The sequence below is a fragment of the Perca flavescens genome, chromosome 12, assembly GCF_004354835.1.
Source record: "Perca flavescens isolate YP-PL-M2 chromosome 12, PFLA_1.0, whole genome shotgun sequence".
In the NCBI taxonomy this organism is placed as follows: Eukaryota; Metazoa; Chordata; class Actinopteri; order Perciformes; family Percidae; genus Perca; species Perca flavescens.
In genome coordinates, this window is record NC_041342.1 from 2,357,584 (window position 1) to 2,379,241 (window position 21,658).

The 21,658-nt window shown below is 41.5% G+C and overlaps 2 non-coding genes and 1 pseudogene across 2 annotated transcripts; 2 read left to right on the plus strand and 1 right to left on the minus strand.

Annotated features, from left to right (window-relative positions):
* Positions 1 to 1,495: 1,495 nt before the first annotated feature.
* The window catches only part of LOC114564962 (contactin-associated protein-like 4), a 177,860-nt pseudogene continuing 157,697 nt past the window's right edge, over positions 1,496 to 21,658 (minus strand).
* Positions 21,111 to 21,193, plus strand: trnal-uaa (transfer RNA leucine (anticodon UAA)). Its single transcript has one exon. It is a non-coding gene; the product is annotated as a tRNA-Leu (tRNA).
* On the plus strand, positions 21,378 to 21,460 carry trnal-caa (transfer RNA leucine (anticodon CAA)). Its single transcript has one exon. It is a non-coding gene; the product is annotated as a tRNA-Leu (tRNA).

Consider the following 21,658-nt stretch of genomic DNA (forward strand, 5'->3'; position numbering starts at 1 on the left):
CTCAGATAATCTCTCTGTCTCATTCTGATCGTCTCTCTGCTTTCCATCCAGTCACAATCCACCTGCCAGGCCGATTAGCATTTCAAAAAACACATGAGCTGTCGAGGTGACAGACAGCCACAGTATTACTGTCTGCGCTGCTGTCAGTGTCAAAAGCTTTACTCTTCAGAGACGTTCAGAGAGCTGGGAGAGAAAGCTACCAGCGACGGCTTACGGCAGGGACGAGAGAACTTTTATAATAGAGTGAACTTCAGTAGCGTTCAGTGCTCATGGATGTTTTTCTCCTCCCTGCTTTTCTTGTTCTTTCATGTTACAGTAGAAATAATTCGAAGGAAAGAAATACCTAGGTATGAGAGGGAGAAAAAGAAAGAAAGGAGTAGAAAAAAAGTGGAAATGAATCCCTACGGTATAAAACGTCTCTTGACCAGTGGTTGCCAGACTGCAGTGTACATTTTTCAAACAGGACAAATGTGTTCATGGCGATGATTGGACTATGTTGACTTTGAAGACCTAGCTCCAAGGAACTTATTCCCCGGAGTCCTTATGTTTTCTCGCTCGCAGTTTTCCTTGGATTGGGGTGGCACCTAAGTCATGGTTGAAGCTGTTGCTGTGGTCCTGCTCTACGCCCTACTTTGCCCTGCTACACCCTGAACTGCTACAACTATTATTTCTAGTCATAGTTCCATTATCTTTATTCTTACTATAATTTCCACTGTTCATCAGGCCAAATGCTATAATTATGATGAATCACATTTCTCTATATCTGTATATCTGTATCAGCATCCCTGTGTCCAAACCAGCAGGGACAGATGCTGCCCACCAAGAGCCTGGGTCTGTCAGAGGTTTCTCCCTAAAAGGAGGTTATTCCTCGCCACTGTTACACCAAATGCTTGCTCTTGGTGCAATTGTTGGACTTGTCGGGTCTTTGTAAATTATAGTGTAGTTTACTCTATCTTTAAAGTGTCTTGAGATAACTTTTTATGATTTGATACTACAAATAAAACTGAATTGAATTGAATAGGCCACTTATTAACGCCAACATTTTGTGGTAGAATGATGTTGCCGGAAGAAAATTACTCAAGAGCCTGGTTCTGTCCACGGTTTCTACCTGTTTAGAAGGAAGTTTTTCCTTGACACTGTTGCACCAAATGATTTCTCTTGGGGGGAATCGTTGGGTCTTTTTAAATTATAAAGTGTGGTCTAGGCCTACTCTATCTGTGTTCTGAGATAACTCCTGTTATGATCTGACACTATAAATAAAATGTAATTGAATTGGGGTTAGAAAAACAATGCCATGGTATTTGGCGGATGTTTGCAGGTGGGGAGGACTCTGACAATGCCAGCACCTTTTCACACAGTTTTCACTTTAACAGGGCTCTGAGGCTCTACAACCTCTAAAGAGTGCACACTGTTTCTCCCCCGAAGCCCTGCACATGACAAATGACACGCCAACAAACCACTCTTAAAGAAGTACTCTTCCTAAGGGGCTAATTACAGGTCAAACACTTCCACTTCCACTTCAGCAAACATCCATTAATTATCCTCCTAGCATCAGCCAAACCAATCCAGTCACGATTCCATGCGCCCTGATTAACTGAAATCATTAAAAACAAAGAGTATTTGCAACCTTTCAACATGACAGAGACATTAGTTAGCTGTAGACATCACTTCCACGTTTACATTTTGTTTTTTATATTTACATGGATATCAACACTGCATAAGTCCAGCACTGACAAAACTGTGTGCATTGTTCCTTTTTTGCTTTCCGTATTCTGAGCAGCCAGAGAAGTGGGTCAGGCTCTCTGAGTGCAGTGTAAAGTCCTGAGGCGTGGCAGGACTCCCCTGCCTGTTTAGTTCGTCAGGCCTCCAAGTTAAATGAAATACTCTTTTGGGTTTTCAGTGGAGACGTTCTGGGAGTCAGTCTGGTTGTTGAAAGGGAAATCTGCACTGTCTTCCTGTTTGACTTCCTTCACTTCCTGGTTTCGATACGTCTCTTTTCTCCGGTAGAGGAAGCTGGCAGTGATGGCCAGGCCGGTCACAATCACAAAGACCACCGCTGCTATGACACCTGCAAGGTAGAGGACATTTACTCTGACATGTTGGGAAATATGTTTGTTTAATTTCTTATCAGGAGTAAGATGAAAAGATTGACATACATTGTAGCACTAGTAGTTTGTTTTTTTGTTAGCCTAGTTTAGCACAAATACTGTTACGCCAGAAACATGCCGCACGCTGAAGCGCCGCAAATAGACTATTTTCATTTTGGCGCCCATGTTATAAAATCTGTCTGTCCGACAGCGATCGTTTCGGCGTCTTCACTATTTCTTATGCGAGCCGCGAGCGAACGTGTCAAGCCAGGCAGGTAATGACATACAGGAAAGCCACAGTGCAGGCGGATACTTTACAAAATAAAACAAATTTCAAAATAAAACACCCAGGTTTATGGTGACTTTGGCTGTCTTGAGAGAGAGAGAGACCAACGGACAGACAGACAGACAGACAGACACACACACACACACACACACACGAACAGCCAGGCGATGAGGCACGAATCTACGCTTCACGGCTATTCGCGTCGCTTCAGCGTGTGGTGTGTTTCTGGCGTAGTAGGAAAAGGCTAGCCAAGATCCATAAAAAAGTGCTTTCCAACAACTAAAAACCCAAATTTCATGTTGTATCTTGTGTAATTTACATTTGGAGACACAGAAAACTACACATTGTGATTTAACAAGCAGTTAGCCTTCATCAACAGCAAGTGGAAGCAGTGACCACACGCTGACCTAAGGACTTGCAGTATTTGCATACTATAACAAGACACTACATATACACATGATACCTTTGGAGAGAGAGCGGGAAGATGCATCTCTACTTTGGGCTAACCTCTTTACTACTAAATGCACAGATATATCCCACAGTAAAACTAATTGTATGTGTTTCTTCAAGACATAAATACCTACATATCACTAAATTAAAAACATTAATAAAGAGAGCTGTTACCCGTATGAAAAAAAGAAAATTGCAGCTTTTTTTCACTTGGGCATGGTTCAACACTTACATACACTTAACATAAAACTAATTTTATCATTTATTTATTATGATCCATTGTTACCGATAAAGTATATAAGTTGTTAAAATTAGCTCCTTCTTGACATATAACATTAAAGTACCGCTTACATATTAATAAATCAATAATATTTATCCAATAATAAAATAACACTGATAGTAGCCACTCTGCATTATGAGCACTTTTACGTCTTGATACTTTTTTTACTTTTTCCCTCCTGTTGTCCTCGGGTCAAATTTGACCCATTTTAAAAAGGATTCTATATCAGAAATTTAGGTTTCTTTTAACCGAATTGTCAATAGAAAATAATGTGGATGGTTGCATACAACACTCTTCACAAAGTACAATGAGTAATCAGTTCACAACTTTCATTGAATTTGGGTGTTTTATTGACTGATATGTCATTTGAAAAAGAATTATTAAAAATATTGGAAAAAATGACAAAAAACTTGGGGGGAAAAAGTGACAAAAACATCAGGAAAAGTGACAAAAACATGTCAAAAAAGCGACCAAAACGTTGAAAAAAAGGTTCAATTTTTAATTTTGACCCAGAAAATCAAAAAGTTGCATGGCCGACGGGAAGACAACACAAGGGTGAAGTACATTTTGATAGTTGAAATGTTAAATGCAGGATGTTTACTTGTGATGGCGTATTTTTACACTGTGGTATTGCTACTTTGACGTGAGTAAATCAATTCTTTCACCACTGCTGACAACTACCAGAGCAGAGCTGTGACATTCTGATGTGTGTGTGTGTGTGTGTGTGTGTGTGTGTGTGTGTGTGTGTGTGTGTGTGTGTGGAAAGCTTGCTGATACACCAACTTTCTGCAAAAGAAATTTATCACAGGGGACTTTGGTCACAGAGCTTTGTGAAACTACTGGGATGATTTCTGCCTATCTCTGCCTCCCCTCCCCTGGGGATGGCAGCTCTTTTGCCCTGCAGTTTGGTTTGTTCTACTAATCTAACTTTAAATGTACAGTGAACAGAATTGAACACATTTGGACCCAGCTGCACACTTCTGTTTGGACACTTTTTATTACTCAGAAAAGGTTTCATTTAATTGCAATCTAAAAATACGGCTGAAATCAATTTTGCACTATATTACTTTGGTTTGCATTTGAAGATAACAGAGCGAAAGCTTCTCGGCCAGCAAGTCATTTTAGCCAAAGTTTGATTAGATTAATTATTGGTCCTTTGTGCACTGAGACACAGAGTCACAGGAATTGAATGGACAATTTTAGAAGAATTTTGACTCTCTCACTTTTCTCTATCTAGATGCTTAAAGGAACCAAACAATCATCACTTTGAATCAAACTGGCTGGGCAGAAAAATGTAGCAAACACGTTTTACTTTGGATGGATTTTATTTTTGCCCATGACACCTTTGCTGGCTTTCAGCAGAATAAATGAAATATTGAGTGTGATCTCTGACAGTTAAGCGAAGTCCAATACAAACCCAGTAAAACAAGGTGAAAAGGTTCAGCATACCTCCAATCAGAGCCGAGTCAGTCCTCATGGCATTGACTAAAGGTTGACCTGAACCTGCTGAACCAGACTGGTCTACAGCGGAGAAAGAAGAAAGGTAGAAGAAATGAAAGGGAAGATAGAAGAGAAGAGAGAGGGCACCAAGAGTTAGAAGAGGAGATGTGCAGAAGAAGAACAGCAAAGCAGAAAGGATGTAAAGATGTGGAGAGAAAACATGAAAAGACAATAAGAGCATTTGAGTCAGAATAGAAAAAAGGGAAGAAAAACAGAGACAACATCACAGTATCATCATTCAGAGCAGACGGGGAATACGGCAGCAGCTCTCCAAAGGACTCTATTAAGGGAACATGAAGCTGCATGCAAACCAGACACTGAGGAAAGACACTGGCAAATCCCCTCTGTGGTCCAAGTTAATTATCTCATCATGTGCATTGTCATGAGTCTCCTCAACAAGGTGTACATACTAATGAGCCCATTACACAGTTGGAAATAGCAGCTCCTACCAAGAATAGATACACACACAGAAACAAAGGGGAGAAAATGGCACATATACTGTGGTGTAGGACTGGAAGAATGCCAGAACAATTACTTTCCACCAGTCTTCCCAATCCGTGCTGTAGTAGAGGCCAAAGGATACATTTTAAATTCCTTACAAGCTTATAAACCCAGAGCTGATCTCCTCTCACACTATGGAACCTAAAGACATCCAATGGACCTTTTTCACAGCAGACATGTTGACTTGTCATAGTAGGAAGAGCACAGCTGAAATTGATAACCTTAACGATGACTCAATTCCAACAAGTGTCCCAGTAAGATATTTCAGTGAGTCAGCATGCACAATACCAGGACCTCTCCTAAGTGGAATGCAGCCACCAGTAATGGTTTAATACCAGGACCTCTCCTAAGTGGAATGCAGCCATCATTAATGATTTAATACCAGGACCTCTCCTAAGTGGAATGCGGCCATCAGTAATGGTTTAATACCAGGACCTCTCCTAAGTGGAATGCAGCCATCATTAATGGTTTAATACCAGGGTCTCTCCTAAGTGGAATGCAGCCATCATTAATGGTTTAATACCAGGGTCTCTCCTAAGTGGAATGCGGCCATCAGTAATGGTTTAATACCAGGACCTCTCCTAAGTGGAATGCAGCCATCATTAATGGTTTAATACCAGGGTCTCTCCTAAGTGGAATGCGCCATCAGTAATGGTTTAATACCAGGACCTCTCCTAAGTGGAATGCAGCCATCATTAATGGTTTAATACCAGGACCTCTCCTAAGTGGAATGCAGCCATCAGTAATGGTTTAATACCAGGACCTCTCCTAAGTGGAATGCAGCCATCATTGATGGTTTAATACCAGGGTCTCTCCTAAGTGGAATGCAGCCATCAGTAATGGTTTAATACCAGGACCTCTCCTAAGTGGAATGCAGCCACCAGTAATGGTTTAATACCAGGACCTCTCCTAAGTGGAATGCAGCCATCATTAATGGTTTAATACCAGGACCTCTCCTAAGTGGAATGCGGCCATCAGTAATGGTTTAATACCAGGACCTCTCCTAAGTGGAATGCAGCCATCATTAATGGTTTAATACCAGGGTCTCTCCTAAGTGGAATGCAGCCATCATTAATGGTTTAATACCAGGGTCTCTCCTAAGTGGAATGCGGCCATCAGTAATGGTTTAATACCAGGACCTCTCCTAAGTGGAATGCAGCCATCATTAATGGTTTAATACCAGGGTCTCTCCTAAGTGGAATGCGGCCATCAGTAATGGTTTAATACCAGGACCTCTCCTAAGTGGAATGCAGCCATCATTAATGGTTTAATACCAGGACCTCTCCTAAGTGGAATGCAGCCATCAGTAATGGTTTAATACCAGGACCTCTCCTAAGTGGAATGCAGCCATCATTGATGGTTTAATACCAGGGTCTCTCCTAAGTGGAATGCAGCCATCAGTAATGGTTTAATACCAGGGTCTCTCCTAAGTGGAATGCAGCCATCAGTAATGGTTTAATACCAGGACCTCTCCTAAGTGGAATGCAGCCACCAGTAATGGTTTAATACCAGGACCTCTCCTAAGTGGAATGCAGCCATCATTAATGGTTTAATACCAGGACCTCTCCTAAGTGGAATGCGGCCATCAGTAATGGTTTAATACCAGGACCTCTCCTAAGTGGAATGCAGCCATCATTAATGGTTTAATACCAGGGTCTCTCCTAAGTGGAATGCAGCCATCATTAATGGTTTAATACCAGGGTCTCTCCTAAGTGGAATGCGGCCATCAGTAATGGTTTAATACCAGGACCTCTCCTAAGTGGAATGCAGCCATCATTAATGGTTTAATACCAGGGTCTCTCCTAAGTGGAATGCGGCCATCAGTAATGGTTTAATACCAGGACCTCTCCTAAGTGGAATGCAGCCATCATTAATGGTTTAATACCAGGACCTCTCCTAAGTGGAATGCAGCCATCAGTAATGGTTTAATACCAGGACCTCTCCTAAGTGGAATGCAGCCATCATTGATGGTTTAATACCAGGGTCTCTCCTAAGTGGAATGCAGCCATCAGTAATGGTTTAATACCAGGGTCTCTCCTAAGTGGAATGCAGCCATCAGTAATGGTTTAATACCAGGGTCTCTCCTAAGTGGAATGCAGCCATCAGTAATGGTTTAATACCAGGACCTCTCCTAAGTGGAATGAAGCCATCATTAATGGTTTAATACCAGGGTCTCTCCTAAGTGGAATGCAGCCATCATTAATAGTTTAATACCAGGGTCTCTCCTAAGTGGAATGCGGCCATCAGTAATGGTTTTGAATACACCTGTGCTTTTCCTACTACTATGACATGTTGACATGTCTGCCGCGAAAAAGGTCTATAGTACATTTACTCGTGCCCACAATACTGCACGTTTGTCCAACACATTCTCCCTCCCATCGCGTCAAAAAGCCTCCTGTCTCCTTTAGCGTCATATTTAGACGCGCTTGGTCGGGACTCTTGGCGTCACTATTTGACACTCTGGGTTGGGACGTACGTTTAACTGACATGCGGCACAAGAACGAGCCAGTTAGGTTTAGGACAAGATGTTGGGTGGGGTTACAAAATGGATGTTTCAGTGACACGCGGGACAAGAACGGGACATGAACCCCGGTCTCCTGGGTGAAAGTCCTGTGTTGTTTGACCCATCCACCCCCCCCAACCAACGTCCTTACGTCTTCCATACTACTCTCTACTGTTGTCTCTCTTAATACTGCATCATCTGACAGCGCCGCGGTCGAGCTGCTGCTCTGCCCAGTGCGTTCCATACAGACGCCAAAGGGGGATTTTTACGGCAGTATCTGATGCTGAGACCCACTGACCAAGTGTCAGTATTTTACGAGTTGGGAGTGAGGACGGTTTGGTTTGTCCTAACCTAAAACAACCCCCCCTTCTCCTACCTGACAGGTGGTGTGTGTTATCAGCTGCGTAGGGATTGGCTGACGCCGAGGAGCCGCAGTTGGACTGGACTAAAGGTCCGGTGATGATGACGGGGCTGGTGTCCGGGTGGAGTAGAGCAGCTTTCAGAGGGCTGATGGAGTTAAAGTGGACCACCGAGAGACAACCAGTGAAACCGAGAGACGCCAACCTGGCCATGTCTGGCTCCAAATCCTCAGACTCTGGAGAGGGAAGAATGAGAAACTTGAAATAACATTGTACTGCAAATGGTTCCTGACCATAAAAATATGATTTAACCACCCTCAAATTGGATATCATGACTTTTTGTTCCAAAAGCCACTACAAAACTGCTCTAGAAGAAGCATCCTTATAATATTTAGCCATTTACAGTACAGGCAAGAAAAAAATGCCTTTCTGAACAAAGAAATGACACTTTGAATGGGACTGCCTGTGTGTGCATCTTTATGTGTGCCATTGTATTGGCCCTTGAGACCGTGCCTCATTTGGCAAACATGGAAAAAGGTTAAGCGGCACGTCATTGGCAGCAGCTGCTGCATTTTGCAGTCCATTACACCGTGTAGAACTTGAGTGCATAAGTCGAAAGAAAACCTGAAGACTTGAAGCCCAAAAATATGTTATAGCACTTAACTTTAAGTCCCCCTATTTTGCATTTACATGCAGTATATTAACATTTAAAACACACTATAATGCAGCTGTGGGCAGATGTTAGTGTTTATTAATGTATTTGTCTACTATAACTTCTCCTGTGTGCACCCATACTGTTAGCGGAGGCTGAGCCACACTTATAATAATGTATAAGATGTCTTAAAACACATAAAAATCTCCTTAATTCAGCGTTCAACTACATTACAGTGTGTTGTAAATGCTAAATAGGGGAAATAAAGTAGTTTCTATGTTTTTCCAGAATTAGGTGACAAATACACTTATTTGCCTTCTTTTTTATTATTTGCTTTCTTGCCGAGAGGTAGATGAGAAGATTACTAATGCTATTACTTTAGCTTAACACGAAGACTGGAAACAGAGGCTGTAGTCTCTAAACCAGTGGGGGGAGTCGATCAATACAAATCACGGCACACACTGACAGGGTCTTTGACTTCCCTGTTATCAGAGCAGCACAATCGTGGCAGCACATTGACTCTAATGATTAGCACACACACACACACACACACACACACACACACACACACACACACCTTCATTACAGCAGACAATAATTCAGCTTCCAGTCTGCATCTATCACTCCTTGAGACTGATGTGCGCTCTCGCCTCTATCTGTTCATTTGATGGACTCAAATCTCTCCATCATTCACCTCCGCTCCTCCACAGCACTATAAACAGCAGATGGGAAAGGCAACATTTCCCGTCGTGAGCAGCTGCATCAGTGTCTGTTCACATGACGGAGAGGTGACTGTGTTTTTTTACCAGGACACATCTGCATGTTGATGAGAGCAGCAGGAAACATTCCTGCAGCCTCTGCGCTTCTTTCAGCAGACACACTCCTTACCCCCCCCCACCCCGTGTTCCTTCTGGGTCCATTAGTTAGGCTGATGGATGACAGGGTTGGCAGGAAACGACAGAAAATCCACTTTCCTGCTGCTTTTCTGATCCTGATCTGACTCTCGGCCTCCTCTGGTTTGACAGAGGGGAGGACCGCTCTCACACTGACATGACGGGGTTAAAACACACTGGAGCTTTACATCCAAAAGGACATAAGATCTTGGAGGATCTGAATTAGTTACTCTCTAAGATATGTGGCGTGCATGTTTGCTCTGACACATGGATTTTGTATTATTGTATGTGTTGTATTTGGACAGATATGGCTGTTTAGAGGCAGAAACCAGTGGACAGCATTGTGAAATGAAGTTGCTAATGACAATTTTGTTCTTAGTATGGAAGACTTTTATAACTTGCATGCCCCAAACTGCCAGGAAATGAAAAATAAAGCATACCCAAATATCAGGTATTCAAGCATGCATGTGTGCAATTCAATGCATCAAGCATTCAGATCATATATCTCAATCAACTCTCTCGTACCACGCAATTCAAAGTATGTATTACAGCTATGGTAGCCTTCACGCTCCAAAAAGCCTTTTCAATCTCCTTTTTCTTTTTCTGGGCGAAGAAGAAGAAGACTCCTGTTCCTGAAACTTGGATTTTGAATACGTGTGGTCCTCCATATTTCCTTCTTCAAACTTGCCGGGGCCGGGAAGCTACGATACCCATTAGCAGCATTAGCAGCTCCTGTGAGTTCATCATGTGACAGAGAAAACGTGAAAGGTGGAGCAGTATGTCCTGTATGTCCCTTACTGGCTAACGTATTTCAAGATGGAGCATGAATATGGAGCATCTACCCCAGTTCATGCAAACGCAAATGTAAAATTTCAAGCCAATAGGAATACTTGGAATTGATGGTGGAGGTAAATATTCATGAAAAAGAACAAGTTGGTGAACGGACAACACAGATTTTGTTAATGAACAACTAAGCATGTTACACATTGGACCTTTAAAGCGAACATGAATAAGTCATGACAGAGCCAGTTACTGTGTCACCCCAACTCTTTTACAGGTCCAGGACTACACACACAGGAGATGTGGTCTAACCCTTCCAGAGGCCCAGACTCAACATCTGTGCATGGGATTTACAGGAAAGCATACTCCTGCTTTAATTTAACCCTGCACTCATTTACTGATGCTAAACATATCGAGCCTAGAAATCTAGACCACCCTAGCGGCAGCAAATGTAATTTGCAGCCAGGATCGTCTAGCGACTCTCTGTTGGCTTGCGAGCTGGAAAAACCTAACTCTGGCCGGGCCAATCACATTGTGTATAGAGTCGGTGGGCGGGTTTAACATAATGACGGCAGAGTTGCGACGATTCCGCGTGAATTCTCCGCTACTTGAAAACGAAGATGGCTGCTGCTGCTGGCGAACAGCGTTCTTTGGAATTGGCTTTGGCCGCAACTCTGGAAGACTTGGAGTTCAGCTTCTCTTTGAGAAAAGAACAAAGAACGGCACTGAAGTCATTCTTAAAAAAGGAAGATGTGTTCGGAATTTTGCCGACCGGATACGGCAAAAGTTGAATCTATCAACTAGCGTTGCTCTGGTTGGTTGTAGCGCTATCCTTTTGCGTGCAAAGGGGATTTGAAAAACAACCGTTTATCCCGCCCCTCGGATTGAGCCCTGCCAATGGTGAGTTCACAGACCCAACATCTGGATGTGGGTCTGGCTTGTCAGGCTAAAACATATCCATACTTGCTAAAGCTTGTAGAAGCTGTCTAATATGTTCCTGGTTAGTATAGAGAGTGAAAGGTGCCACACATGATATTCACAACAACTAATCAACTATGCATCATGGTTTTCTAGATTTCTTTTGACAGTGAACTTGAAACCAGCATAATTGGAGCAAACTATGGACGTTATAATGTCATGAGATTTTTATCTGGATTTGCAGATTATTATTTTGCATTATTGATTCATAAGATTTTCACCCATTTAAAAAACATATCAACACTGATAAATGAATGGATTTCTTTCAATATAAACTCAACAACAATGTTGATGTATAGTCTTCATTGACTAAAAACTATTAACATGGCAGAGGCACTAACAGAAAAGTAGTAGAAAAGTAGAAAATTAACTTAACTTATACAAGCTAACATGTCTGCTTTAGCCATAGACGTAGCAACAACACACTTATATCATTGGTAGTATGTTTTGGAGCTGGCTATCCTTATAATATTTAGCCATCTACAGTACAGGCAAGAAAGAAATGCCTTTCTAAACAAAGAAATTTGATCCCGATATTTAATGTTTTTTCTCTCTTAGCAGTTAACTGTGTGGTCCAGTTTAGATTAGACATAACAGAAGGAGCTCAACTTTAGTGTCTGCGGCGCCTGAACTGCTCTGCTCGGACTGTGAACTCTTCTGAAATTAATTATAAACATAATGCAATGCTAAACTTCATGCCAAAGCAGGTCTTACATTTTGCTGTAGACTTCTTTTTCTGATAACAATTAATCATATTTAATAAAATCCATTTGGTGCAAAGAGCTGAAACTGTGCGTCAGATGAGGTCAAACATCTTAAAGCTGTTAATTAGACGAGTGTAGGTCCGAGTGCTCTCTAACTAGCAAGGCCTTGTCTCTTTTACTGCCTCCTTACTTACCGTGCACTCTGCCCAACACCAACGTCTTGATGGCGCTGAATTCTCCGTCAGATGTCAGGTTGAAGTCTTCTCTGGCGTTTTGGTCGATCTGTAAGAGGAGAATTTTTTTGTTGAATTTGTGTTTGAAAATGTCTAACTTTGGAGACTCCTAGCAGTAGATATATTGTATGCAAATATTACATTTTGGCCTGAGGATGGCAGGATGGGGGTTCTGCCTGTATATGTGCTCCAGAAATATTAGGACTTACGTTTTGGGGACCAAAACACACCCAGTGCAACGTAAACAGTTGTTGAGATATATTTCCCCAGACTAAACTGTCACCTTCTGCCTTTAGAGTATGTTTCCAGATATAATAATTATATAAGAATATGATAATTCAGTATGATATAAACTGATAACATGAAATGCACCTTACATTTCACTGGAGCCTCAGTGAATCAGGAGGCTGCACCCATGCAAGGCCAGGTCACCTTGTATTTCCTGTTAGGGTGTTGATAATTATACAGACATCCAGGCTGCTGCCTGTTAAACTCATATATCACCTGGGGCTGTTGTTAACAAGATAAGACATTCAGAAGATAAAGATGCTGCCCTGCCATAGCTGCATCCAGGACGGTGAAGTGCTGATGGGGGCTTTATCATAGAGATGAATATCACAATATTGCACCAGAGTACACACTTGGAGTCGATGGGACTGCCTGTGTGTGCATCTGTATGTGTGCCATTGTATTGGCCCTTGAGACCGTGCCTCATTTGGCAAACATGGAATAAGGTTAAGCAGCACATCAGCAGCAGCAGCTGCTGCGTTTTGCAGTCCATTACACCGTGTAGAACTTGAGTGCGTAAGTCGAAAGAAAACCTGAAGACTTGAAGCGCAAAAAAGATGTTGCAGCACTTAACTTTAAAGGACATTTCCGGCGCAGAATTAACCTAGGGGTTAATAACACATGGGCACCTAGTCGACCGTTCTCTGGGATATGTTTTCATGCTAATCGTATCATCGCATGTGACCAGTTTTATTGCAAACAGCTTATTAGCTTATAAGGCTAGTTGGGGCATGCAAAAGTAAAAAGAAATATCTATTTCTACACCACTAACAAGGCTTTAAATAGCACCACACTTCCACGGTAGCATAATGAGGGTCCCTACATGTAAACTGAAGCATTGAGCACTTTGTAAGTGTACAGACAGTTTATTAAAAAGATAGTTTATAAAGACTGTACCATTCGGCGGTCTTGGTAAAACAGTCATGACATAGGGCCGTGCTTGAGCTATTTTACTGGTTACACGGCATTCGTTGTTCGCCGGAATTGTCCTTTAAGTCCCCCTGTTTAGAATTTACAGTACATGCAGTATATTAAAATTTAATACACACTATAATGTAGCTGTGGGCAGATATTAGTGTTTATTAATGTATTTGTCTACTATAACTTCTCCTGTGTGCATACATACTGTAAGTGGAGGCTGAGGCACACTTATAATAATTTATAAGATGTCCTAAAACGCATACAAATCTCCTTATTTCAGCGTTCAACTGCATTACAGTGTGTTGTAAATGCTAAATAGGGGAACTTAAAGTAAAGTGTTACCAAAGTGGCTGTTGCAGACCGTTACGATGCTACTCTGCGGCTGGTGTAGACAGATATTTTGATAAAAAACAAGTGTATTGGCCCAGTCAGACATGACTGAAACACACACTATTCTCATGCTGACAGAAAACAAGCAGACACATCTCTATAGTCCATCCTAGAGATCCTATGAAATGTCCATCAACCTGCATTGAGTAATATTTTTGATATCTCAACTGAAGGAATTGACTCTGTGTAATGTAAAACCAAGACGACTGAGAATTAACATCCAACTCTGCAGCTTTACAGAGATTTTAAAGGTCCCGTATTGTAAAAAGTGAGATTTCCATGTCTTTTATATCATAAAGCAAGTCAAAGTGCTGTATAAATACTGTGAAAGTATCAAAACACTCAATCCACAGAGAAATGCACACAGCCAGGATTCAGAAAATGTGCCTTTAACCCTCCTGTTGTCCTTGGGTCAAATTTGACCCGTTTTCAAAGTTTCTATATCAGAAATTTGGGGGTTTCTGGGCTCCGAGATAGCTCAGTTGGTAGAGTGGGTGCCCAAATGCAGAGGTTTAATCCTTGAAGGAGTGGGCCTGGGTTTGACTCCGACCTGCGGGGCTTTGCTGCATGTCATTCCCCCCTCTCTCCCCTTTCAGGTCTTCTGCTGTCCTGTCAAAAATAAAGGCCTAAAATGCCCCAAAAAATTATCTAAAAGAAATTTTGGCTTTTGTTTAAGCGAATTGCCCAAAAATAACATGTGTTGTTCCATACAATGCTCTTCTCGAGTAAAATGAAGGGTCAGATCACTACTTTCATAGAATTTTGGGTGTTTTATAAAATTTTATAGCATTTTAAAAAACAATGAAATGGTTTCTAAACAGTATCCCGACTAAACTTTGACAGTCTGTTATTATCCACTCAATTGTAACTATTTGTCGAAATAAATCATAACTTCTTTTTTTTAAATTAAAAAATGAGGTATAATTTCATATAAATGAGGTTCATTCACCATGAATTACATTTTTTTTTTGTAAAACTAGTGGTAATAATGATAGAGGTGAATCTGGTGGTAGTGAAAAAAGCGCAGGAAAAGCAACCAAAAAGAGTCACAAACCTCCAAAAAAAATTTTTTGTTATTAATGTAATAATTGGTTGTGATGTCACAACTATACTAGGCTATACGGTATATAGAGAGTGCCACAACAGTGCCGTTACATGCCGAAGACCAGTAAACGCTGACCAATCAGAGCAGACTGGGCTTTTTTTTTATTCTGGGAGTAGGGCTTAAAGACACAGGCAGTAAAAAACAGAGTGTTTCAGACTAGGGGGGGGTGAGTACAGTTATATTTAGGCAGTCAGTATGAGCAAAATAATGTGTTTTTTGAACATAATATCATTTAAACATATTAACCTGAAAATTAGCATAATATGTCCCATTTAGGTGTCTTTTAGCTCAATGTTTTGTCTTTACAGCACATTTAATGTATGGTTGAGTCTCATGGTTCTCCCCAGCCTCTATAACACAGTAGCTGGCTGTTTCCTCAAATTAGCTCAGACAACTCAAGTTGATGCTTCCTGGCCAGCACCAGACAGCGGACAGACAAAGTTAGTGTGCAGCTGGTGAAGAAAGGGGAACATGGTGAACAGGAGGAGACCAAAGCGAAGCAAGGAGGAGAGTAAATATTGGACTAATATTGGTCAGATGTCCAGAAACAAGACCCCAAAGGGATTTTCTTGCAGCTCTGTGTCTGCTGGATGTGTGCGTAGCCTATTGTTTGGTTTGCTAAGGTGTTTCACAATACCAGACCTTCCTCCGCAGCGCTGCGGAGGAAGGTCTGGCTGGTCCACACAGCATTCTGGGATGGGAGAAAAACATGCTCTGGTTTATTGCCATTTCTTTAAACCAATCACAATGGTCTTGGGTGGTGCTAAGTGCCGGATGGAGCCAAGGTGCCGCTGAAAATAGTCTCGGGAAGGAACTTGTTTTGGTGGAACATGTGTACGTTCAAAAGTAGTTTTAGTCGTGCAACAGAAAAGTCAGATTGGACAGATAGTCTAGCTAGCTGTCTGGGTTTACCCTGCAGAGATCTGAGGAGCAGTTAACCATAGTCCTCACAAATCCACCAGAGGTTAGAACACCAACACAAAGAAAGAGGAAGGGGAAGGACATCCGGCTGAAAAGAGTGACATCTGGCAGAATTTCCGGCGGCACCGGAGCAATCCCAGAAGTGGAACGTCGTGGATGTAGACTAAGGTGTTAGCTACACGGACTGGATGAAGGGATGAGGTTACCTGCACAGACACAGAGTCCGTCAGTCTCCTGATGGTAACAGTGTGTAGTTGTCCGTTGGCCAGGCTCTTCACTCTGCTCCTCAACACTTCAGCGTCTCGGCTGCCGTCCAGCTTGTATCTCACCTCCAGCACATCTTCACACACACACACACACACACACACACACACACACACACACACACACACACACACACACACACACACACACACACACACACACACACACACACATCAAACCATGGGCTTACGTTTTAGATCTCACAAAAACGTTCACCTCCAGAGCTATAACTTCAGAGTAAGAGATTTACACCTAAAATATTAGCATTTCAAACGTTAGTTCTAAGTGTTTTATTTTTTCTAAAGTTTTGGCCTTATCATGTCCTCTAATCTTTAAATCTTTCTAACATGGTCAAAATATATTTTTATTATATATTATATATATATATATATATATATATATATATATATATTATTATTTTTTTATTGCTAGATACTATTGCTAATACTGTATATACAGTATAAAGGGAATGCTCCTAAAGCCTTTTTTGGAAATAAAGAAACACCAAATAAAAATTAACAGTTATACATTGTACCGTTTGAGAGAAACAGTGAACAGGTAAAACAGCAGCGATACCAACATGTCCAGGTCAGGTGTCTGAGGTTACATACACAGCTATAAAAAATGTGAAAAACACTTCCTTTACTACAGTAAAACTGTATTTACATAAATTACTACAGATAAAATAAATAAATTGAAATATATATATATATATATATATATATATATATATATATATATATATATATATTTATATATATATATATATATAAACCTCAAAACAAACCTCAAAAAATAAAAATAATAATAATGTTTTGGGAGTGTGTGTTGGGGGAGAAGAGGGGGTAGTAACACATTTCGTGGTGGCATTGGAAGCAGGACGTTATACATCCTATCACAGTGATGATAACATAAAATTAGACAATGCACAGGCAATGTATTGATATCCCTGTAGTTGTGGTCTTGATCGGTCTTTAAATAAAATCCAGAGTCCTCTTTATCTGAGACCGAGACGGCATGAAGTAAAATTGCGGTCGATTCCGAGACGAGACAGAAAGGAAAGGTCTCATAGTGGTTATGAGACCGGTCTTAAAGGAGAATTCTGGTCGTTTTCAACACGTAGGTCTGTTGTTTGTAAATCTGCAGTGCTGTCAGTAACGAGAAAAACGTTGCCTACACTGTGTTATCCTCCTGCTAGCGTTAGCACCCAGGCGACTGAAACGGGGCAGGTTTTAAACTTAGGAACCGTCTACAAACTACAACACCAAAAAGAGATACAACAAAAATATTTATTAATTTAATTATTAAATAATGTAGTGTCTCCAAACTTACCTCAATTAGAACTGCTAGTTGTACTACAGCACTTACTTTAAAAAAATAAGCATATGCCTATTTTTGAAAATAGTTTTGAATCTCTTTTCTGTGTTTTTAGTTTGTAGACGGTCCCTAAATCTTGCCGTCTCAACACACACTAAACAGAGCTGAATTAGCACAACTTTTATGCATTTCTTTCACATCTACTGCAGTCAGATTCACTGTGTTCACTCAGAAGGAATCCCTTCACATGGGTAGGCTCTTGTAATGACATCTCCAACATGTATCTCCAGGGCCCAGTTTTTCAAAAAATTTAATCTGGATCAAATTGATCCAGATTTGGAAATCCCATGTTTTGCTATCCAGGATCACCTGATCCATCTTATTTTTATGCCAGTTTTTTAAAGGAATATTGGATTGGATCACTGTGATCCAAATACCAAATTTCAGGATTACCAAATCCTATTTACCAGAGCCTTAAATGGAACCAACAATGTAGCCTATTGGCTCAGCAAAGAACAACAGGTAGGCAAAATACCTAAAAAAATCCAGATCAAATGTAAAATGGGATTACATGATCTGATTTTAGTTTGGAATCCCTCTTTTGCTTTTGAAAAACCCAATTTCCAAGATTTGATCCAATCCGTGATCAGAAATCCCACTGGATTACTTTTGAAAAACTGGGCCCTGGGTGCTAACGCTAGCAGGAGGATAACACGGTGTAGGCAACACCGATTATTTTTATTTTTCTCGCTACTGACAGCACTCCACATTCACAAACAACAGAGCTACGTGTTGAAATCGACCGAAATTCTCCTTTAAGACCAACGCTGATCTCGAGTACTACAACACTGGCATACTACACACTATATTAGTGTAAATAAACATAACAAAGTTTTATGTGAAGGAATAATGAGTTATTGTAGGAGGACCTCCAGCTACCAGCTGAAGCTCTGATAACACATTTATTGATGAAAAGACACGTTAGTAGAGTAGAGAGGTTGTGTTTGGGCTGAGGAGGTGTAAGTGCAGTCGAGGGTAAAAAGAAATGAGCCATCTCAGGGGCAAACAAGAGAAAGCTCTCAGGGATTTAATTGGAAACTTCAGTTTAAGTGCATTAACTGAAGACTCCAGCATGGAAACCTTTAATGCCCTTGCTGTCCATCAGCTTTCTCTGAGTCATTAACACCAGAAAGAACCCATTTACATCTAATCTGGCAGCAAAGTGCCAATACTGTGACTCCTGGATGATGAAAATGTCATTTTAAATTCAAAGTGCTTCTCTCTACTCCTAAAACTCACAACATAATTATTTTACACAAAAGTTTATAAGACTCAAGCAAGTCTTCTGCTGTTTCCTTCAGCAGAACACTGACCTGCCACCCATTTGCAGCCCACCACACTTTTATTCCCCCCAGCATCACTCATCAGGTCTCAGTGATGAGACCAGCGAACACATTCTCTTCAGCCTGAGACAAAAGACATAATAGCCTGCCCGGCTGGACGGATTAAAAGGCAGTAGAGGCTGACAGGGTGTGAATCCAGACAGAGGAAAGATCTGACACATCTTGATCTGGTAAAGCTGCAGAGCACAGCAGAGGAGGAGGAGGAGGAGAGAGGGAGAAGAAGGACAGGAGGAGAGGACGATATCAGGAGAAAATGATAGGAGTCAGAGGGGAAGAGAGGTGAGATGAGCGGCTGGGAGGAGATAGGAACAGAGAAAAGTAATTGAAAAAAGTTCAGGGAGGAAGACAAAGAGCCGGAAAAGAAACTCTCTTCAATACACTCGTACTCTCAGAGGTTTGAAAAATGTGGATTAAAAACAAGAGTAGAGAATGAGGGAAAGCAAAGGGGACTAATTAGAGTTAAGATAAGATTTGAGGAACATTGGATTGAAGATAAAGGAAGGAGCAAGAAACTTGTGGATAAAGAGAAGAAAGAAACTTCAGTACAAACGTCTTATCCCCAGCTTTGAATAATCTTGTTCAAAAAGAATTCAAATAAATGAAACACATAACTGAGAACAAAAAACTGGGGAGGAGGCCATTAACAAGGAAGAAGATTTAAATCAAAACAAGACGCTCCCCCTCAAGCTTGCTACAAGAACAAACTCTTTCAAAATAAAAGCCTCTGTTGTGAATTGTAATCCCCTGTATTTGCCTACTAGACCTAACTGCTATTGCTAATGGTTCAACAGCTAGTATTAACAGAAGTGGTGATAGAGTTGAACCTTGGGGGCAACCTCATGTGATGTAATATTTTGATCCAGTTACGGAAGGTATTTCCAAAACCAAACATTAAAACCGAGCTATAATGTCAAAGATATAAGTCCAATCAACACTATCGAAGGCCTTCTCTGTGTCAAGCGAGAGAAGAGCTGTGTCTTTTTCGGCAGTACAGTACATTAAGAACGCGCCTTCAATTATGGAAACTTTGCCTTCCCTATACAAATCCATTTTGGTCATCCCCCACAATACTTTAAAATAAAAGCCTCCTTACCGTGCTTGTTGATGAGCAGGGCCAGGTACTCTCTGTAGTGGGAGCTGACGTAGAACAGCAGAGCCGGACTCTGGTTGGTCCTGAAGCTCAGCGAGACGTTCTCTCCTCTCAGCGTCGTGTCGGAGTAGATGGAGGACGGCAGAGAGCTGCTGTTCCCGCTCAACTCGTACGGATTCTCCTTGAAGGTGTAGCTGATGGACGTCTCCGACTTGAAGTTGGCCGACACCTCTACGGGAAAATGTACAGTATGTGGACTTTTAGCTGTGACTGGTGGTGATATACACCTTGCAGGGTTTTTCTCACTCAGAATCAGCCTTTGCGGGGCGACTATGCACAGCAGTAAGCATGGTCGGACCGCGTACAGTAAAGGCAATGAGTCTGCGTTACCTTATTTGACAGAAATCAATGCATTTTCCTGTTATTTCTGACAAATTTCTGATTTGATCATTTGTGCTGGTTATTTTCCTTTGGAGCTGGCTAAGACCTCTTTGGGGGGACACCACACATTCCTCTATGCAGTAAAAACCCTGCCTTGGTGTTAAGATAAGCTTAAGATAAGCATGTATCAATTAAAACTCTGTAATATCTTCACTCCAGATGTGAATCAAACCAACAGTACCTGGTTAAGGAGGCCAGCGCCTTGCCCTTAAGGCCACTGTGGCTCCGCAATGACCATTATGTCATCCTGATTAGCAACTCCTAACCTCTAGCTCGGAAAACCAGTATCAACCTTGGGTGCATCTCATGTCCCTTATTTAATAATAGCTCCTTGCTCCTCGGCCCTCTGCTGAACCACAAGTTGTTCTGTCCCTCCTCAGTGAAGGCCGTCTCAAAGCTCTTATTCCTGCCCCGAGGAGGGATCATTGAGGAGCTATAGGCGAGGATACACGGGTTGCTAAGTCCGCCCCAACAGCTGACCCTAACCCTATTCACGTGACGCTTCAGAGGAAAGGATGTCTCGTCCCTCTACAACACATTTCCCAGGTTGCCTCTCACCTCCCATGAAGTGAGGCAAGTGGAGGAGTCGAGTCTCCTGGAGGGACGTGATAGACATGGATGTATCTCTACCATGTACAATGCCTATCAAAGTTTCAAAAGACGCATGTTAGTTTGTTACCGTAATGCATATGCACTGCCTCGTACAACCGTTGCGTCCTTAATTGATATATTCCATATATGTGCCTAATTCACTTAATTTAGGAACCAGGATGGCCGAGTGGTTAAGGCGTTCGACTTAAGATCCAATGGGCAGAAGCCCTCGTGGGTTCGAACCCCGCTCCTGGTAGTCTACCTTGTCCTTTGCAAAAGGTTCACGGAAAGATACCTTCTGTACCCTTGTATGTAATCTGACATTACTACTGCATGGAGAGCTTCCTGCTACTCCTTTATAATACAGCACTTAAGAAATCGTTAACTAGTGTGTCAGGTAACAACGATTGGTTTTTGCCATTTAGAAACACACAAACATCACCAGGATGGCCAAGTGGTTAAGGCGTTGCTCTCAAGATGCAACGGACAGTTGTCCTCGTGGGTTCAAATCCCACTCCAGGTATAAGTTTAATATTGTGAACAGTTATAGAAGTGACATGAAAATACAACAGCAGCTTTCAAAAGACAACTATTAGCTGTAATACATACACGCTGCTTATAGATTGCATCATCGTATGTTTCAAAGAATGGTTTATGAAGATCAACTGAGCACCCAGTGACCAGCTCTGCTTGGTTTATATGGCCAATCAGCACATTAGTA